Source organism: Miniopterus natalensis, chromosome X (assembly GCF_054644295.1).
Source record: "Miniopterus natalensis isolate mMinNat1 chromosome X, mMinNat1.hap1, whole genome shotgun sequence".
Lineage (NCBI taxonomy): Eukaryota > Metazoa > Chordata > Mammalia > Chiroptera > Miniopteridae > Miniopterus > Miniopterus natalensis.
Genome location: NC_142103.1, coordinates 47555018 through 47575689, shown reverse-complemented (window position 1 = coordinate 47575689; position 20672 = coordinate 47555018).

The following is a 20672-nucleotide window of genomic DNA, read 5'->3' as shown; positions in this document are numbered from 1 at the left end:
AGTTTTCAAACTAAACATTGAAGTATTAGCCCTCTCCTGGATATAAACTACATTCCAGGATGTTGTGAATCACTATAAAAAGCAATGTCATTTCAATAAAATTCATAAATCTTTAGGCTTTTCTTAACTTTCCCTCTAATCTATCTGACTAATTCCATGAATGACTTAAAATACAATTAGGGGCTAATGCTATTTCTGTAGTTTCATTTTCATATCTGGAAATAATGAAACAGGAGCAATATATTATAGAGATTTATTAGTTTTGCCTGTCTTTCAATAAACATTTAACTATCTATGTGCCTGTACTAAATAAGATGCATATATTCTAGTAGCATAGATACAAGAAAGCTGAGAAAGGTGATGTCAGTGGTATAAGAAAGGTATAAATAGCCATGGGAGTACAAAAGAAAGAATAATTCTTTCCTTCCAGAATTAGTTAGGGTTTTTGGACGAAATGAATTTGGAGCTAACAAGTAAGACAACTAAGATTTAAACAGAGCATTTTAAATAGAGGAAACAACATAATGAAAGCATGTAAGTACAAAAGTATGAATCACGAAAGTAAAAAAGATTGAATTACAGTATTTTAGCTAGAACAATGAGGCAGATGAAAGGAATATTGTGGGAAAAACCTGGAGTGGTAACTTAGAGGAATATGCTGAAATATATTTATTTCCAGCTTAAGAGGTTTGCACTATATTCAAGTTTATAAACAAGGAATTGACCAGAACTATGCTTTAGCAAAATTACCTAACACATAAATACTGAAGATTGTTTGGAGAATGAAGAAATTTAGAGAGGGGTGTAGGGTAAGGAAATTATTGTGGTAATCCAAGAAAAAGACGATAATTTCCTGAACTAGAAAGGAAATAGGGATAGAAAGTGGTGAGTGAGTAGGTATCTGGAGATGTAATTTACAGAACTTGGTGATTAGTTGTGAAGAACAAAGAAGGGGGGAAAAGTAAATGTGATTCTGAGAATTTTTATTCTGGGTACTAGAAAGAAGATACTTTTACTAACAGAAATTAATAAGTAAACATTTGGTGATTTTCTTGCAGATCATATAGTAATGTCTTCACAGAATGTTTTACAAATCTGTGACTTAACATCTAGATTAAAAAGTATTATAGTGTCCCTAACCGATTTGGCTCAGGGGTTAGAGGATCAGCCCTCGGACTGAAAGGCCGGGGGTTTGATTCTGGCCAAGGGCATGTACCTTGGTTGCAGGCTCGATCCCCACCCTCTGGTCAGGGCGAGTGCGGAAAGCAGCCAATCAATGCGTCTCTCTCACATCAATGTTTATTCCTCCTTCTTCTCTCTCTCTCTCTCTCTCTCTCTCTCTCTCTCTCTCTCTCTCTCTCTCTCTCTCTCCTCCCACTCTCTGAAAAGCAATGGGAAAAATATCCTTGGGTGAGGATTAAAAAAAAAAAGTATTATGGCGAAAGAAGCTTCCACTTCTGCTCAAGATGGAGTAACAAGGACTGGATATAACCACCCACCTAAAATAGCTTAAACCAGACAAACATTAAAACAACAAATACAAAACAACAATTTGCCAGACCCTGGACAATAAAGAAGGAAGAATAGTGCCTGAGAGATGGGAAACAAATAATGTGTACCAAATTATGTCACAGTTACTGTTTTGAGAGAGTTTCTAGTTAACACCACAAGGAGGAGAACCTGTCAATCTCCCAGTTGAAGAGGTGGAATGGGGAGTCTGGGGAAGGCCACAGCGACTATAACAAATACTGAAGAAGAGTGAGGTTGAAAAACTTCAGAAATCTTAAGAGGGGCTTCCCTCAAGTATTCACTTGAATACTGATCACCACTTATGAGAAAACTACCCACAGCTGGAGAAAAAAAAGACATATGAAAGAATTAGAGAAAAATCTCTGGAGCCAGTAAAGGGCCAGATAGTGCCTGTCCCAACCAACCCAAGTAGAAAATTTTAATAATTCATGTGTACCAGGTCAAGTGTTAGAAATGTTTGAACCCAATATTGGGGAACAAGTAACCTTCAACAAATCATTTCTTTGTTTTACCTAAGAAAACTTAAAAGCTACTTCCCTAAGGAGCTAACTGTTATGAGTTACATCATCCCAGAACAAAGCTTAAAAATATTTTTTAGGAATATCAAAGTACACAGTAACCAACCAGGTAAAATTTGCTATGATTGACATCCAATAAAATAATTATCAGGCATTCAATGAAGCAGGAAAATATGACCAATTGTCAGGACAAAAATTAATAATCACAACTAACCCAGAGAGCACTAGTAAATGAAGGCAGAAGAATAAATAGAAGTTGAATATACAGTTATTTTAACTATATTTCATATATTTCAGAAGCTAAAAGAAAAATTAAGCATGTTACATAGAGATATGGAAGATATTTTTAAAAGGATCAAATTAAACTTCAAGGGATGGGTATGTTGTCTGAGATGAAAATACATTGAATTGGATTAATGGCAGATTAGATATTGCAGAAGAAAAGATCAGGAAACTTGCATATATAGCAATAGAATAAAACAAAATGGAGTACATAGGGAAAAAATACTGAAAAATGAACTCAGTATGTTTGTTAAGGGAAAGCTTCAAAAATTTTAATAGAGAGGAGAAAGAGCATTAAAGAAAAAATATATTTGAGGAATATTTTGAAAATAATAATGCCCCCAAATTTTCCCCAATTTGATGAACTAAGAAACCAGTGATCCAAAAAGTTCAACAGAACTAAATCATAAGGAACATAATGAAAACTATGCCAGGTCCCAATATAATCAAATTGCTTTTAAAAGTATTTTTAAAAATCTTGGGGAGAAGAAAATGGCTGCAGAGTAGGCAGACCTTTCTTGCACCTCCTCCCAGGACAAAACTGGAAATAAAACTAAATTGGGGAACATTCACCAGAAATTACTAACTGAGGTCCAGCTGAAGAGGAGACTTATAACAAGGGAGGACAGAAACCACTTGGAGACTGGTGGAAAGGGTGAGGTGACAAGAGGGGCTGGCTTAACTTTTACAGGTGGGAGGTCAACTGTGAGGAAGAACCACTTGTCTGTGGGTTTTTTCCCTTGAGAGGATTGAGGCTTGTACCCCAGTCTGGGTTCCCTAGTCTGGAGCACCAGAGCCTAGAACACCTGCCCATGTAACACCAGCTGTGAAAGGTGGCAGTGCTTCTGGCCTCCAGGGAGACCGAATTGGAGAAAAACCATAGTTTGTTTTGTTTTGTTTGTTGTTTTAAACCCAGAGCACAGGATTTTCATTCCCACCTACTCACCTGAGGCTTTGGTGGAGGGATGGTATGTGGACTGGAGTTGCCTGAAAAGAGCCTGGGGTGGGAAGTGTTGGGGGAAGATGTGAAAAACTGGCAGTCAAGAGACTGGCAATAGGTCATATCCCCGCCCCAAAATGAAGCAGCCATTTTTCCTGAGTGGCACAGGCTCCTACCTGAAGCCATAGCTTGGGAAAAGGAAAATACCCTGGCTAGGGGATACAGCTCCACCCACCCTCAGGAACCCTGCTTGCCACAAGCTGCATCTTGACCCTTGCAGAAGAGACAGCAGCAGAGGTCAAGTCTATGGGTTTCAATAGTCTCAAGGAGCCTCAGTGACTGGCTTTGGAATGGGGCAATCCTCCCTTCTGTCCTAGGAACTGGGACTGGTGTTTCCCCCTCATGGGAGAGCTGATAAAAACACCCAATTTCTGGAAAATTCACTGGACTGCATACTAGGATCTCTGCCCAGTTGAGGACAGGGAAGTATTCTGGGATACTCTCATAAGAGTAGCTCTGGGATGGGTAAACACACAGACACCACTTTCTTGGAAACCTGAACAGCACCTCCCCCTCATGAGAGACTCAGGGGTCTTATACTCTCAATTATGCCTAAAGCCCTTTCAGAATCAGACTTTTCAGTGATTAGGACTGATAGCTGGCCTGCAAGTGAAGGTGGATGGAGAGGGAGCCTGGGGAACCTGGAGAAGTTTGCTGACATCCCTGGTCCCTGTGCTGCTAACAAACTGGCCTTAGAGGGCAGCTTGGCCCCTCAACAGGCAGCCAAGTCCTGTGGAGACAAATAGGAACTGTGGATGGCTTGAAGCTTTGAACAGGTTACTGAGAGCCAAAAATGGAAAGTTTCTAACAGTGGCTAGCACCAAAATACCTCCAGGGAGGCCCAGAATCAGCAGACAGCCTCAGTCAACAGAAGAGCAGGATCCAAATGGAGGTCCCAGGAGGCACTAAACTCTGCTGAGACTAATGCCCCTTCACTTTTTTTTGGCATTATCTTCTTTATTTTTCTTCTTTATTGCTTTGTCATTATTCTAGCCTTCCTTTTTGCTTTCATATCTCTAATCTTTCTCTTTCCTTTTCTTTCTCTTTTTTCTTCTTTTTTTCTTTTTCTTTTTTCCTTTTCATAATTTTTTCTTCCTCTTTTACTTTATACCATTTTCCTTATCCTATTATATACTCTTATTTTCTTTCTTTCACCTCTGATTTTTCATGTACCTTTTTCTTCACATATTTTTCCTTCTCGTATTTTTTTATTTTATTGTTCACATTCTCTCTCCTTTTATGGTTGTTGTTGTAAGGGTCTTATGTACGTTTTTGTTTTGTTTCTTGTTTGTTTTGCTGTGTTTCATTTTCTTTTGTCTGCCCCTGCACAACAGCTAACCAACACAGCTGAGGGTGACCCTTATAGTCAGGCAACATGAGAGGAGATCCCACCTACAAATGGGACAACAACAATCATGATCCAATTACAACTGAGGAGCTTAAATAATGCACACAAAGGGCATTCTTAGAGCACCCAGCTCAGGAAAGCAGAGACTGCACCATTGGGTCCCACAGAACTCTTACTACATAAAGCCACCCCACAAAGGCTAGGGAGGATAGCAGTTTGATCTAACACATAGAAGCAAATACAAAGAGACAGCAAAAATGGAGAGAAAAAGAAACAACCTCCAAATGAAAGAAAAGGTGGAAACTCCAGAAAAAGAGTTAAATGAAATAGAGGCAAGCATTTTATCAGATATAGAGTTCAAAGTAATAGTTATAAGGATGCTTAAGAAACTTAGTGAGAATTACAAGGAACTAGTGGGAGTGACAACAGCATGAAACAAGAATAGAAACCATAAACAAGAACCAGGCAGAAATGAAGAATAACATATCTTACATCAAGAATATACAGGAAGGAATCAAAAGTAGATTGGATGAGGCAGAAGATAAAATCAGTGATTTGGAAGACAACTTAGAATAAAACACTCAATTAGAGCAACAAAAAGAATAAAAATTAAAAAGCAGGAGGATAGTTATGGAAACTTTGGGACAACATGAAACATAATAATATCCACATCATAGGGGTACCAGAAGGAGTAGAAAGTGAGAAAGGAATAAAGAACTTGTTTAAAGAACTAATGATAGAAAATGTCCTTAGCCTGGTGAAGATAAAAGTCACACAAGTTCAGGAAGTATAAAGAGTTCCAATCAAGATGAACACAAAGAGAAACACTCCAAGACACATCATAATTGAAATTACAAATGTTAATGAGAAAGAAATAATCTTAAAGACAGCAAGAGAGAGAAAGAAAGTTACCTACAAGGTAGTACCCATTAGAATGTCAGCAGATTTCTCAACAAATACACTTCAGGCCAGAAGTGACTGGCATGGATTATGCAAATTAATGAAAAGAAAAGACCTGAACCTAAGACTACTCTATCCAGCAAAGCTATCTTTTAAAATTGAAGGTGAAATAAAGAACTTCCCTGACAAAAAAGTCTAAAGGAATACATTACCACCAAACCAGCATTGCAAGAAATGTTAAAGGGAGTGCTTTAAGAAGATGAAATTGAGAGAGGAACATAGTTTTAAAGAGAAAAAATGCTAACAAAAAAAGGACATATCAACAATAACCTTAAATGTAAATGGACTAAATATGCCAATCCAAAGATGAGGTGGAGGGGCACAATGGAGGGAAAAAAGGGGACATCTGTAATACTTGAAAAATAAAGATAAATTTTAAAAAAGACATAGGGTAGCTACATGGATAAGAAAATATGACCCATATATATGTTGTCTACAAGGGACTCACCTCAGAACAAAAGATTCACACCAACTGAAAGTGAAGGGATGGAAAAAATGTTTCATGCAAATGGAAATGAAAAAAAAATATGTGGTTTCAATATTGATAAAGGACAAAATAGACTTCAAAACAAAGGCCATGACAAGAGAAAAGGAAGGACACTAAATAATACTAAAGGGACCACTCCAACAAGAGGAAATAACCCTGGTAAACATATATGCACCTAATATAAGTGCACCTAAATATATAACAATAACTTTTGGAAGACTCTAAAGGAGAGATATGTAGCAATACAGTTATATTAGTGGACTTCAACATCCCACTGACATCACTGGATAGATATTCTGGAGAAAAAATCAAGGAAGCAGCAGCCTAAAATGACACACTAGATCAGATGTATTTAATTGATATTAACAGAATATTTCACCCCAAATCAACAGAATAAAACATTCTTCTTAAGTGCGCATGGAACATTCTGAAAGATAGACAACATGTTAGTACGTAAAATAAGCCTGTTTAACAAATTCAAGAAGATTGAAATCATATCAGCTATCTTCTTATATCACAATGGCATGAAACTAGAAATCAACTACAATAAAATAATTCAAAAATATTCAAATACATGAAAAATAATAGCTTGTTATTAATCAGTGAATGGATTTCCAATGTTACCAAGGCAGAAACTAAAACTTCCTGGAAACAAATGAAAATGAACACACAACAACCTAAAATCTATGGGACACGGCAAAGCAGTTCTGAGGGAGTTTTATAACATTAAAGCCCAACCTCAAGAATCAAGAAAAAGACTGAATAAACAATCTAACCCTACAACTAAAAGAATTAGAAAGAGAGCAACAAGAAAAGCACAGAGTAAGAAGAAGGAAGGATATAATAAAGATCAGAGAGGAAATAAATGGCATAGAAACTAAAGATCAATGAAACCAAGATGGTTCTTTGAAAAGATAAATAAGATTGATGAACCTTTAGCCAGGCTTATCAAGAAAAAAAGAGAGATGACCCAAATAAATAAAATCAGAAATGAAAAAGGCAAAGTGACAGCTGATATCACAGAAACACAAAGGATTGTAAGAATATACTTTGAACATATATATGCCAAGAAACAGGACACTGGGCAAAATGGAAAAATTTCTAGAAACATACAATATGTCAAAACTCAATCAGGAAGAATAAGAAAACATGAATAGGCAGATAAAAACTGATGGAACTGAGGCAGTAATAACAAAATTTCCAGCAAACAAAAGCCCTGGACTTGATGGCTTCACAGGTGAATTTTACCAAACATTCAAAAAGGAATTAACCCCAATCCTCCTCAAACAATTCCAGTAAATTCAAGAGGAAGGAAAAATTTTGAGCTGTTTCTAGGATGCCACCATTATCCTAATTTCAAAACCAGATAAAGTCACTACAAAAAAAGAAAATTACAGGCCAATATTCCTGATGAACATAGATGCTAAAACCCTCAACAAAATATTAGCAAATCAGATCCAGCAATACTTTAAAAAGATCATACACCATTACAAAGTGGGATTTACTCTGGGGATGTAAGGATGGTCCAATATTCATGAATTAATAAAGCTGATACACCACATAAATAAAACGAAGGATTAAAATCATATGATCTTATCAATAGACACAGAGAAAACATTCGACAAAATTTAGCACCCATTTTTGATAAAAACTCTCAGCAAAGTGGAAATAGTGGAATCATACCTGAAAATAATAAGGGCCATATATGACAAACCTGCAGCCAACATCACACTCAATGGACAAAAACTAAAAACATTTCCCTTAAGATCAGGAACAAGACAAGGATGTTTGCTTTCACCATTCTTATTCAATGTAGTACTAAAATATTTAGCCACAGTGATCAGACAAGAGGAAGATACAAACAAGTGGAAGCATATACCGTGTTCATGGATTGAAAGAATTAACATCATTAAAATGTCCTTACTACCTAGAGCAATGTACAGATTCAATGCAATCCTTATTAAAATACCTATGGCATATTTCACACACCAAGAAAAAATATTCCAAAAATTTATATGGAAGCAAAAAACACCCTGAATGCCTTCAGCAATCTTGAGCAAGAAGAACAAAGTAAGAGGGATCACAATACCATATATTGAACTATACTACAAAGCCATCATAATCAAAATTGCCTGGTACTGGCACAAGAATAAGTATATAGATCAACAGAATAGAACAGAGACCTCAGAAACAGACCCACACCAATATGGTAAATTAATATTTGACAAAGGAGTTAAGATCATACAATAGAGCAAAGACAGTCTCTTCAATAAGTGGTGTTGGGAAGATTGGACAGGTACATGCAAAAAAATGAAACTAGACCACCAAGTTACACCATATACAAGAATAAATCTAAAAATGGATAAAAGACTTAAATGTAAGTAGCAAAACCATAAAAATCCTAGAAGAAAACATAGGGAGTCAAATCTCAGACATCTCATGTAGCAGTATTTTCACTGATAATAAGGCAGCGGAAACAAAGGAAAAATAACAAATGAGACTACATTAAACTAAAAATATTCTGCACAGCAAAAGAAATCATCAACAAAATGAAAAGAGAACCTACTGTATAGAAAAACATATTCACCAGTGATACATCTGATAAGGGTTTAATTTCCTAAATATATAAAGAACTCATAAAAGTCAATGCCAGGAAGACAAACAATCCATTTAAAAAATGGGAAAAGACCTGAATAAGCACTTCTCCAAAGAGGACATACAAGTAGCCAATAAACATATGCTCAAAGTCACTACTCATTAGAGAGATGCAAATTAAAACTACAATAATGTATCACTTCACACTTGCCAGAATGGCTACTATCAATAAATCAACAAACAAAAAGTGTTGGCGAGGATATGGAGAAAAGGGAACCCTAGTACACTGCTGGTGGGAATGAAGACTGGTACAGCCACTGTGGAAAACAGTATGGAGGTTCCTCCATAAATGAAAAATGGAATTACCCTTGACCCAGTGATCCCACTTCTGAGAACATATCCTAAAAATCCAAAAACACCAAGCAGAAAGAATATATGCACCCTTATGTTCATAGGAGCATTATTTACAATGGCTAAGGTCTGTAAACAACCCAAGAGCCCATCAGTAGGTGAGTGGATAAAAAAGACATGGTACAATTGCACAATGGAATACTATGTGGCTGTAAAAAAGAAGGAGCTCTTAACCTTTGAGGCATCATGAATGGACCTGGAGACTATTATACTTAGTGAAATAAGCCAGTTAGACAAAGTCCAATATCACATGATTTCACTTATATGCGGAATCTAATGAACAAAACAAACTGACAAACAAAATAGGTCCAGAGGTATGTATGTATGGAACAAGATACTGGCAGATCTCATTGCCGGGGGAGGGTAGGGAACAGTAGAGATTAACCCAAGAACTTATATGTATAGCCAATGGGCACAGATAATAGCATGGGGTGTGGTAGGGGTTGGGTGGAGGGGGGCAAAATGGAGAAAATGGGACACATTTGTAATACTGTCAGCAATAATTTTAAAAAATCTTAAAAGCAACCAGAGTTAAAAAGACATATTATGTACAGAATAAGAAAGATATGATGACAGCAAATGAGGGGGAGAGAGTAACCAAAGAATTTATATGCATATATGCACAACCCAAGGACATGGACAATGGTGGGGAGAGGGACTGGGGAGGGGGAAGGAACCGGGGGGGAACAGGTCATTGGGGAGAAAAGGAGACATCTGTAATACTTTAAACAAACAAAAAAAATAAAATAAAATAAAGACAATGGGACAACAATTTTAAGCACTTAAAAAAAAATTAACCACCTATCTGTTACTCAGGAACTGTAACTTACAAGAATAAAAGCAGCATGATAAAGACATTTCAGACATATAAAAGCTGAAAGAACTCATTGCATTCATTCATTATAGGAAATGGTAAATAAAGTTCTCCAGGTATTAAAGAAAATAACGCCAGATTGAAATTTTAATATATACAAAGAAATGAAGAGCACTGAAATGATAACTGTGAGTAATAAAGATTTTTGTTCTAATACTTTTTTTTTTTTTTTTTTTATTTTAAGGAAAAACTAATAGCAATGTATTGTGGTGATTTTAACATTAGTAGAAGTAAAATTGTTCAAAGCCATGGAGAGGAGAAACAGAAATATACTGTTATGCTAACTGCAAAGTGGCCTAATATCACTTGAAGGTAGACTTTAATAAGTTAAAGATGCATACTATCGACCCTAAAGCAACCACTAAAACAACACAACAAGTTAGCCAATAAGCCAACAATGGAGATAAATTGTAGTTATTTTTTCAAATGTGCAATTAATCCAAAATAGGCCTAAAAGAGAACAAAGTACAAATGAGTCTAATGGAAAGTACAAATAGGACAAACTAAAAGGTTTAATCCCAACAAAATAAATAATAAAAGTCTAAATATCCTAATCGAATGACTAAAATGGTCAGATTAGACAAAAAAACCCATAGGCAACATTAATGCCTACAAGAAACCTACTATAATTTGAAGACTCAAAGACAAAACAAAATTATGGAAAACTGGAATGGTTATATTGATATCAGACAAAGTAGATATCAGAACCGAGGATACTGCCAGGGATAAAGAGAACACATGCATAATGATAAATTGGCCAGTTCATCTAGAAAATTTAATAATCCCAAACACTTATTCAACAATGGAGCAAAAAGTGATAGAACTGCAAGGAAAAATTAAAAATTCATAATTACATTTGCATATTTCAACAGCTATCCTCCATAATAAAAAAGCAAGTAGAAAGAAAATCAGTTAGGGTATATAAAACTTACACAATACTATACAACAGCTTGATATAACTGACTTTTTAAAGTGCACAAGGAATATTTACCAAGTAAGATCATATTCTGTGCCATAAAACAAGTCTCAATAAATTTAAAAAGATTCAAGTCATACACAGTCTATTTTCTGACCACAATGGAATTAAATTAGAAATAAATAACAAAAAATTCCTAAAAAATCTCCAAATATTTAGAAATTAAGTAACATATGTCTAAATAGCCAATGAGTCAAAGAAGAAATCAGATGAAAAATTAGGAAGTTATTTTAAAGTGAACAAAAATAAAAATGCAACATATCAAAATTTTCAGAAAGCAGCCAAAACACGACAAAGACATCACAAGAAAAATACACACCGATATTCCTAAAAAAACTTGGATGCAAATATTCTAAACAATATGTTAGCAAATAGAATCCAACAATATAATAACACATCATGATTAAGGGGAATTTATTCCATGAATACAAGGTAAGTTTAACTTTTGAAAACCAATTAGTGTAACTTACCATAAAAAAATAATTAAACAAACATCACCTCAAAAGATGCAGAAAAAGCAGTTAACAAAACCCAACACCCCTTCATGAGAAAAAAAAATCATTCAATAAATTTGAAATAGAAGTAACTTCCTTAATCTAATGAAGCTATGATAAAAAACAAACAAACAAAAAACAGCTAACATCATACTTAATGGTGAAAGACTAGATCTTTACCACTAATATCAGAAACCAGGCAAAGATGTCTACTGCCACCAATTTTATTCATCATTGTATACTGGAAGTTCTAGTGAGTTCAGTGAGGCAAGAAAAAGTACCTAAATTTAATTAGAACTTAATAAATAAAAGACAATCATGTTGGAAAGGAAGAAAATAAAGCTATCTTTATTTGGAGAACTATTCTATGGAAAAAAGCTAATGTAATCTATAACAAAAGCTTCTGATAAGTGAGTTTAGCAAGGTTGTGGGGTATGATCAACATTCAAAAATCAAATCTATTTCTATATACCAGCTATAAACAATCAACAATAAAAGTAAATACCATTTACAGTACAACAAAAATATAAAACAGGAAAAATTACAAGCATTATGTACTGAAAACTACAAGACATTGCTGAAAGAAACTGAAAAATTAAATGAGAAATATATGTTGCATGTACATTGGATAACTCAATATTGTTGAGATGCCAACCATCCCCAAATTGATCTTCAATCTAAATTAGTGCCAAACAGAAAACAAAATTCAAGCGGGCTTTTTTAAGAAAAAAATGTTTTTATTGATTTTAGGGAGAGGAACGGAGAGGGATAGAGAGATAGAAACATCGATGAGAGAGAGACATCAATCAGCTGCCTCCTGCACTGGGGATCGAGCCCACAACCCAGGCATGTGCCCTGACTGGGAATCGAACCAGGGACCTCTTGGTTAATAGATTGACACTCAACTACTGAGACACAGTGGCCAGGTCAAGCAGCCTTTTCTTTCTTTCTTTTTTTTTTAATGACAAGCAGATCCTATAATTTATATGGGAGTGCAAAAGATCTATAATAGCCAAAACAGTCTTTGAAAAAGAGCAAAGTTTGAGGGCATATATTACCTGATTTCAAGACTTAATGTAGCTACAATGACCCAGACAGGACAGTATAAATATTAGACAAATCAGCCCTGGCATGGTGTTTCAGTTGGAGCATCTTCACGTACACCAAAAGGTTGCCAGTTCGATTCCAAGTCAGGACACATACCTAGGTTGTGGGTTTGTTTCCTGGTTGGGACACATATGGGAGGCAACCAGTCATGTCTCTCTCTCTCTCTCAACCTCTCTCTCTCTCTCTCTCTCTCTCTCTCCTCCCTTTCTCTCTAAATCAATAAATAAATTTTAAAAAACCCACAAAACCAAAGTAGATCATGCTTATAAATGTAAAACTCCAAACTATAAAACTTTTAGGGAAAAAACAACAGAATAGAAAATCTTTGTAACCTTTGGTTAGGCAAAGATTTCTTAGGTACTATATCAAAAGCATGATCCATAAAATTTTTTAAAATGATAAATTGGTCTTCATAAAAATTAAGAACTTCTATTGGGGGATAAAAATAAAAAAAAACAGGGACCAGGAGAAAGTACTTGCAAATCACATATCTGATAAGAGACTTATATCCAGAATATATAAAAGACTCTCTCCAAACCCAATAATAAAATAAACAACCAAATTTAAAATGAGCAACAGACACTTCAACCAAAAGATCTAGGGATGCAAATACATACATTAAAAGAAGCTCAACATATAATCATTAGAGAGATGTGTATTAAAACCACAGTAAGCTACCACTATACACGAGTTTGAATGACTAAAATTAAGGAAACTGTCAAATAACAAATGTTGACTAGGATGTAGAATAGCTGGATCTCTCAAACACCACTGGTGGGAATGTAAAATGCAACCACTTGGGAAAGAGTTTGGCAGTTTATTAAAATGTTAATGATATGCCTACCATATGACCCAGTCATTCTATCCCTAGTTATGAACCTCCCAAAATTAAATAATATGTTTTTACAAAGACTTGTGCATGAACATTCATAGCAGCTTTATTTGAAATAATAAAAAAAAACCTAGAAACAACCCACATATCTTCCAACAGGCATAATGTTGTAATATAGTCATTCCATGGAATATCACTCAGAAATCTAAAAATATATATTCATATACCAACATGGATAAATATCAAAGTAATTATTCTGTATGAATGAAGCCAGACAAAATAGGGTACATATTGGGTGATTGCATTTATTTAAAATTCTAAAAAATATGTACACTAATATATAGTAAAGGAAAGATTAGTAGTTGCTTAGCAATGCAGGAGATGAGAAAGAGAAGGAAGAGGGGAGGTATAAAGGGTCATGAAAAAAATATTGAATTTGATGGGTATATTCATTATCTTGATTATAATTTTGGTTTCATGGGTATATACATATATCAAGACTTGTCAAATTATGCACTTTAAATATGTGAAATTTATTGTATATCAATTGTTCTTTAATAAAGCTGTCAAAAGAAAAATATGGTTATTAGTTCAAATGCCAAACATTGATTTTAGTTGTTGTAGTAAAAGTATTATTTTCACAAATGGAAAGAATAGTCCAACTGTTTCATAAGCAGCTACTGTTTACATCACTTTCTCTCCATCCAAAACAATTTCCTTGCCTCAAGCTTTACTATTGACTAAAATATGTATGCAGTTTCAGTGTTTGTTTGATGGAGATAACCACACACTTGTGCAGTCAAGAATTATCTAAAATAAATGTTTAATAAAAATATTGCTGGATGCTGAGATATATTTGAGACAAAACTTTGAAATCTTACATTCCATCATGCAATGCAACCAGTGTAGCCAGGAGTACTCTTTAGAGAAATGCAAAACTTTAAAAAAATCCTAATGAACTTTCCAACATTTGTATCCAGGTGAAATTAAATGAAAATGCATTTAAAGACAAATTTAAATGAGGGAAACAAATTACAAAAGAGCATAGTGTAGTTTGAGGGACTGTTGTAGAGAACAGAGCAGACCTACCCCAATTTTAATTCAGGGAAAACATTATTAGTAACCAGAAAATCTGCTAAGTGTTTTTTACGTAATATCTTATTTAATTCTCACAATAATCTTTTGAGATTGGTCCTATTATAATCCCATTTACACATGTGGAAAATGAGGATTAGATAGGTTAAACCACTTGACCATGGTTATTCCATGGTTGCTGACAATAAATGAAGCAGACACATTATAAGATTATTCCTAAAGTGTAACATCCTTTTTAAATCCTTCACCTTGAATGCAGGCAGAAAATGACTTGTTTCAATCAACAGAATATGGCAAAAGTAAAGGGATTTTGCAGATGGAATTAATGTCCCAAATCAGTTGATTTTGAGTTAATCAAAGGGAGAGTATTCTGGGTGAACCTGATTTAACCAGGTTAAAACAAACAAACAAACAAACAAACAAAAACTCTTTAAAGAGGTTATAGACTGTCCCGTTGATCATGAAGAGGAGAATCACCATGAGTTTTACAGTCACAAGTAAATGAATTGTCAACAACCTGAAGAAATTGGGTATTTCTACCATAGGGCTTCTCATGAGAATAAAGTCTGACCAAGACCTTGATGCAGCCTTCTGAGACCTTGAGCAAAGGTCCCCATTAAACAATGCTGAATTTCAGACTCATTGAAACTGTGAGATGATAAATGTATGTTGCTTAAAGCTGCTACTTTTGTGGTAATTTATTTTAAGGAACTAGAAAACTAATATTGAGGATGTGAGTGGTAAATAAGCATAAAGTTGTTTTGTTTTTTGTTTTGTTTTGTTTTGTTTTACAGATACCAACCAGCAGCCATTCCTGGTTGATTGCCACAGTATGGTAGTTCCAAAGCAGTGGGCAAAGTGTTTAATGCTCAGATTCTTTGTATTCTTGAGAGACCTTTGGTCAGAGCCACTAAAAGTATCATAGTTCAGGCATAATGGAGCTGTCCTACTATATACTAGATCCAGGGATTGAGAAGAAAAAAAAAGAAGAAAGAAAAACTCTCATAGACAAACAACAGTATGGTGATTATCAGTCGGAAAGGAACATGAGGGAAGTAGAAGAGTGCACAGGGGGGATAAATGGTGATGGAAGGAGACATGACGTGGGTTGGTGAACACACACTACAATATACAGATGATATATCCTAGAATTGTACCTCTGAAACCTATATAATTTTATTAACCAATATCACTGTAATAAATTTAATAATAAATAAAATTTAAAAGAGGAATAAGGGGCCCAGCCCGGTGTGGGTCAGAAGTTGAGCGTCGACCTAGGATCCAGGTGATCAGGGTTCAATTCCCAGTCAGGGCACATGCCCAGGTTACAGGCTGCAGCCGATCAATGACTCTCTCATCATTGATGTTTCTCTCTCTCTCTCTCTCTCAATCTCTCTCTCTCCCTCTTCTTTCCTCTCTCTGAAATCAATAAAGATATATATAAAAGGAAAAAAAAAAAGAGGAATAAGGGGAAAAATGTTCAGGGATTCATTAGCAATGATAACACTCACAAATGAGTTTCTAAATAATTGGGTAGGTGGAAAAGTCACTGTTATTACTGAAATTAAGCAAGATCAATAAACCTCAGAAGCACTGATAAGACTAGGGAGTTTAAATTTTCCCCCCAAAAGAACATGACATTTTCATTATTCTTCAGTACTGTGGTCAATTTTCACATACTCGAGAGTATTCTAAATTTAACCTGCATATAGTGATATCAAAATAAACAAAGTCTCAGTCAATATGTATTTGGTGAATTTCTTGGAGTTTCTTTCCCAAGATAAACACAATTCTCTTTTACATTTTCCCTAATCTTGAACATATAATCAGAAGCCGAGTAACTGGGCAGAAGCCTATTGGTGTGGAATGTTAGGGTTTTTTCCAGCTCTGAAAAATGTTACATACAAATCTTTTCTTGGCAACATTCTAGAAAAAATATCGAAGTAAATCTTAGAAGAGCAAGCTTGTGTTCTAACTTATAATTGCGGGACTGTGGTTCACATTGTAATGTGCTGTACTTGTATACAAATATCATGCTACTGACCTATCAGTCTCCTTTTTAACCTGAGTTGTCTCTGGAATAGCAGGAACGAATTCTACCGAGGTGTTGAATCTGTCTCCACTGACTTACCGCCCCACCCCCTGCCTACAATATCCATAAGAGCTCAAACAAGTGCACTTGGGGAAAAAACAGATCTAGATTAAGAGCTCAGTTGTGTCTCAGGAAAAGAACAAAGTTAATTCACCCAATCATTGGTGGATCCCAAGGGTTTGACCTCATTAACACTATTCTGACCCACTGAGCTAACTATTATATGACTCAACTTTATCTCTTTGTTGTCTTATTAGCTATAACTCTTTGTTTTGTTATTATATTGGTTGTAGGAATTATACTATGCATCTTTATCACAATCTAACTTCAAGTGATATTACACCACTTCACATATAAGAATTTTACAATCATATACTTTTTTAGATTTCTTTTTTAAATTTATCTTTATTGCTGCAAGTACTGCAGTTGTCCCCCTTTTTCCCCCCATTGACCTCCTCCACCCTGCACCCTTCCAGACCTACTGCACTATTGTCTGTGTCCAAGGATTCTGCATATATGCATATAAATTCTTTGGTTAATCTCTTCTGCCCTCCCTCTTTTCCTCTGAGACTTGTAAGTCTATTCCGTGTTTCTATGCCTCTGGGTCTATTATGTTCATCAGTTTATTTTGTTCATTAGATTTTAAACATGAGATCATGTGATACTTGTCTTTCTCTTACTGGCTTATTTCACTTAGTATAAATGTTACATACAAATCTCCGGGTAGATCCATGCTGTCTCAAAGTATAAGAGATCCTTCTTTTTTACAGCTGCATAGTATTCCATTATGTACAAAGGTGGGAAACATCCTGCCAGTGGGCCATATATTGCCCATAAAAACATTTGGTCTATCCCTGCCAAGGCAACCACAAGCAGGACTCAAAATTCAATAAATCTAGGAGCTTTTTTCACAGCTAGTTTTTAAGTTGATAATTTTGTATGGCCTGTGAATGATATTATAAATATGTAAATGTCCCCTGACAGAAAAAAGATTCCCACCCCTGGTAAGTGTACCACATTTTTTTTATCCACTCATCTACTGATGGGCACTTGGGCTGTTTTCAGATTGTAGCTATTGTAAATAGTGCTGCTGTGAACAAAAGGGTGCATATATTCTTTCTGATTGGTGTTTTGGGATTCTGTTTGCTGATACATTTCTAGGGCAAGGAAACAAAGGAAAAAAATAAATAAATGGGACTATATCAAAATAAAAAGCTTCTATATAGTGAAAGAAATCATTAACAAAATAAAAAGGGAGCTCACTGTATGGGAGGACATAATTGCCAATGTTACATCTGATAAGGGGTTAATTTCCAAAATATATAAAAAACTCATACAACTTAACAAAAGGAGGACAAACAATCCAATTTTTAAAATAGGCAAAGAACCTAAATAGATACTTCTCCAAAGAGGACATACAAATGGTCAAGAGACACATAAAAAATGCTTAAAGTCACTAATCACCAGAAAGATGCAAATGAAAATGACAAAGAGGTATCACCTGCCAGAATGGCTACCATCAATAAATCAAGAAGTGAGAAATGCTGACCAGGATGTGGAGAAAAGGGAACTCAAGTACACTGCTGGTGGGAATGCAGATTGGTGCAGCCACTATGGAAAACAGTATGGAGTTTTCACAAAAAACTAAAATTGAACTGCCATTTGACCCAGTGTTCCCACTTCTAGGAATATATCCTAAGAATCCCAAAACAATCATATACTTTTATTTTCCCTTCTTGACCTCTGTGCTTTTGTTGTCATTACATATGGTATATTTACATATGTGCATATTTACGCATATATCTATATTCATACATTACCTATATACATACATATTTACATTTACATATGTTATAAAGCCTATAATTCATTGTTAATATTTTTGTTTACAGAGTTAGTTATTTTTTAACAAGTTTTAAGTAATAATTTTTGAAACTAGTAGTCATGCATTTCTTGTGCTCTTCACTTCTTTATGTAGATCCAAGTTTCCCTCTGACAGAATTTTTATTTTTTGCCTGAAGAACATCCTTTAATATATCACGCAGTGTGGGTCTGCTGGTAATGAATTTTTTGCCTCTCACAGATATTGCAGGCAGGGTGGGGTGGTGAGTCAGTGGAGACAAATTTAATACCTCTGCAGTATTTATCCCTGCTATTCCAGAGACAACTCAGGTTAAAAAGGAGACTGATAGATCAGTAGCATGATATTTGTATACAAGTACGGAACATTACAATGTGAATCACAGTCACAAAATTATTATTTGGAACACAAGCTTTCTCTTCTAAGATTTACTTCAAATTTTTTACCTAGAATGCTGCCAAGAAAAGATTTGGATGTAATATTTTTCAGAGCTGGAAATAATGAATTATTTGGTGTCAATAAATATCTATTTTACAGTTATTTTAACAGATTTATTAATATATAATTCATATACAGTAATTCCTCACTTAACATTGTAGATAGATTTTGCACCTTTAAGCAAAATGATGGGTAATGAAACCAGTTTTACCATGGGCTAATTGATGTAAACAAATTTAAGTTCCTACAGCATTTCATCAACATTATAATAAATGACATTGAATAAAATGACATTTCTTGGGGTTCTACTGTATCTTATGAATTTGCCAATTTAAGTGTACAATTTAATAATTTTTAGTATATTCACCAAGTAGTACAGCCATCACCACAATCAATTTTAGAACATTTGCCCGGCCGGGCGTGGCTCAGCGGTTGAGCGTCGACCTAGGATGCAGACTATCAGGGTTCGATTCCCGGTCAGGGCACATGCCCAGGTTGCAGGCTCGATCAGTGACTCTTATCACTGATGTTTCTATCTCTGTCTCTCCCTCTCCTTTCCTCTCAAATCAATAAAGATATATTTTAAAAAAATTTTAAAACATTTTTATCATCCCAAAAAGAAAGCCCACACTTATAAGCAACCACCCCCCATTTTCCCCCAACTCCCCAATCTTGACGATCACTAACCTAATTTCTTTACAGATTTGCCTATTCTGGACACTTTATATAAATGGAGCCATACAATATGTGTTTTTTTGTTCCTGGTTTCTTCTACATGATAACAAGTTTCATGAATGTTTAGCGTGTACCAACATTTCATTATTTTGTGTCTGATATTCCATTCTATGAATATACTACATTTTGTTGATCCAGTCATTAGTTATTGGCCATTTGGATTGTTAACAATTTTTGGTTGTTATTAATAACTCCACTATGAACATTCATATATATGTCTGTGTAGATATATCATTTCATTTCTCTTGGGTCTATACCTAGGAGTGGAATTATTGAATTATATATTAACTCTATGTTTAATATTACTCGGAGCTACAAAACTGATTTCCTAAACAGCTGTACCATTTCGCACTCCTACCAGCAATGTGAGGGTTCCAATTTTTCCACATCTTCAACACTTGTTAATGACTTTTTAAAAAAAGTATAGCTGTCCTAGTGGGTGTATAAAATAGTATCTCTTTGTGGTTTTGATTTTCATGTTCCTAGTGACTAATGATGCTGAACATATTTTCTTGTGCTTATTGGCCATTTGTGTATCTTCTTTTGAGAAATGTCTCATCAATTCCTTTGCTCATTTTAAAAATTGGGCTATTTGTGCCTTGGTCAAGTAGCTCAGTTCAATCCCTGGACAGGGCATCTACAAGAATCAACCAATGAATGCATAAATAAGTGGAACAACAAATAAATGTCTCTTTCCCTCTCTTGCTTGCTAACTCATTCTTGCTCTCTCCCAAATCAATAAATAAATTGTAAAAAAAAAAATTTTTTTTAAATGGGTTATTTGTCTTTATTATTGAATTACCATCATTTTTTAAAGCTGTTTGCAATGTGTATAAAGTTTGGGTTGGTGCATTTTTTTTTTTCTTTCACTACTGATACCATTGTAATTAACTAGTTATTAATAATAGGAAAGGAGCAAAGGGAAAGCCAGACATTATAAGCATGTCATTTGGGTAGCTTCATCAAGAAGCTGAAACTTTATACTCTCAGGGGAACGACTGGCCTATTCTCTGCAAAACACTAGGATGAGGGGACTC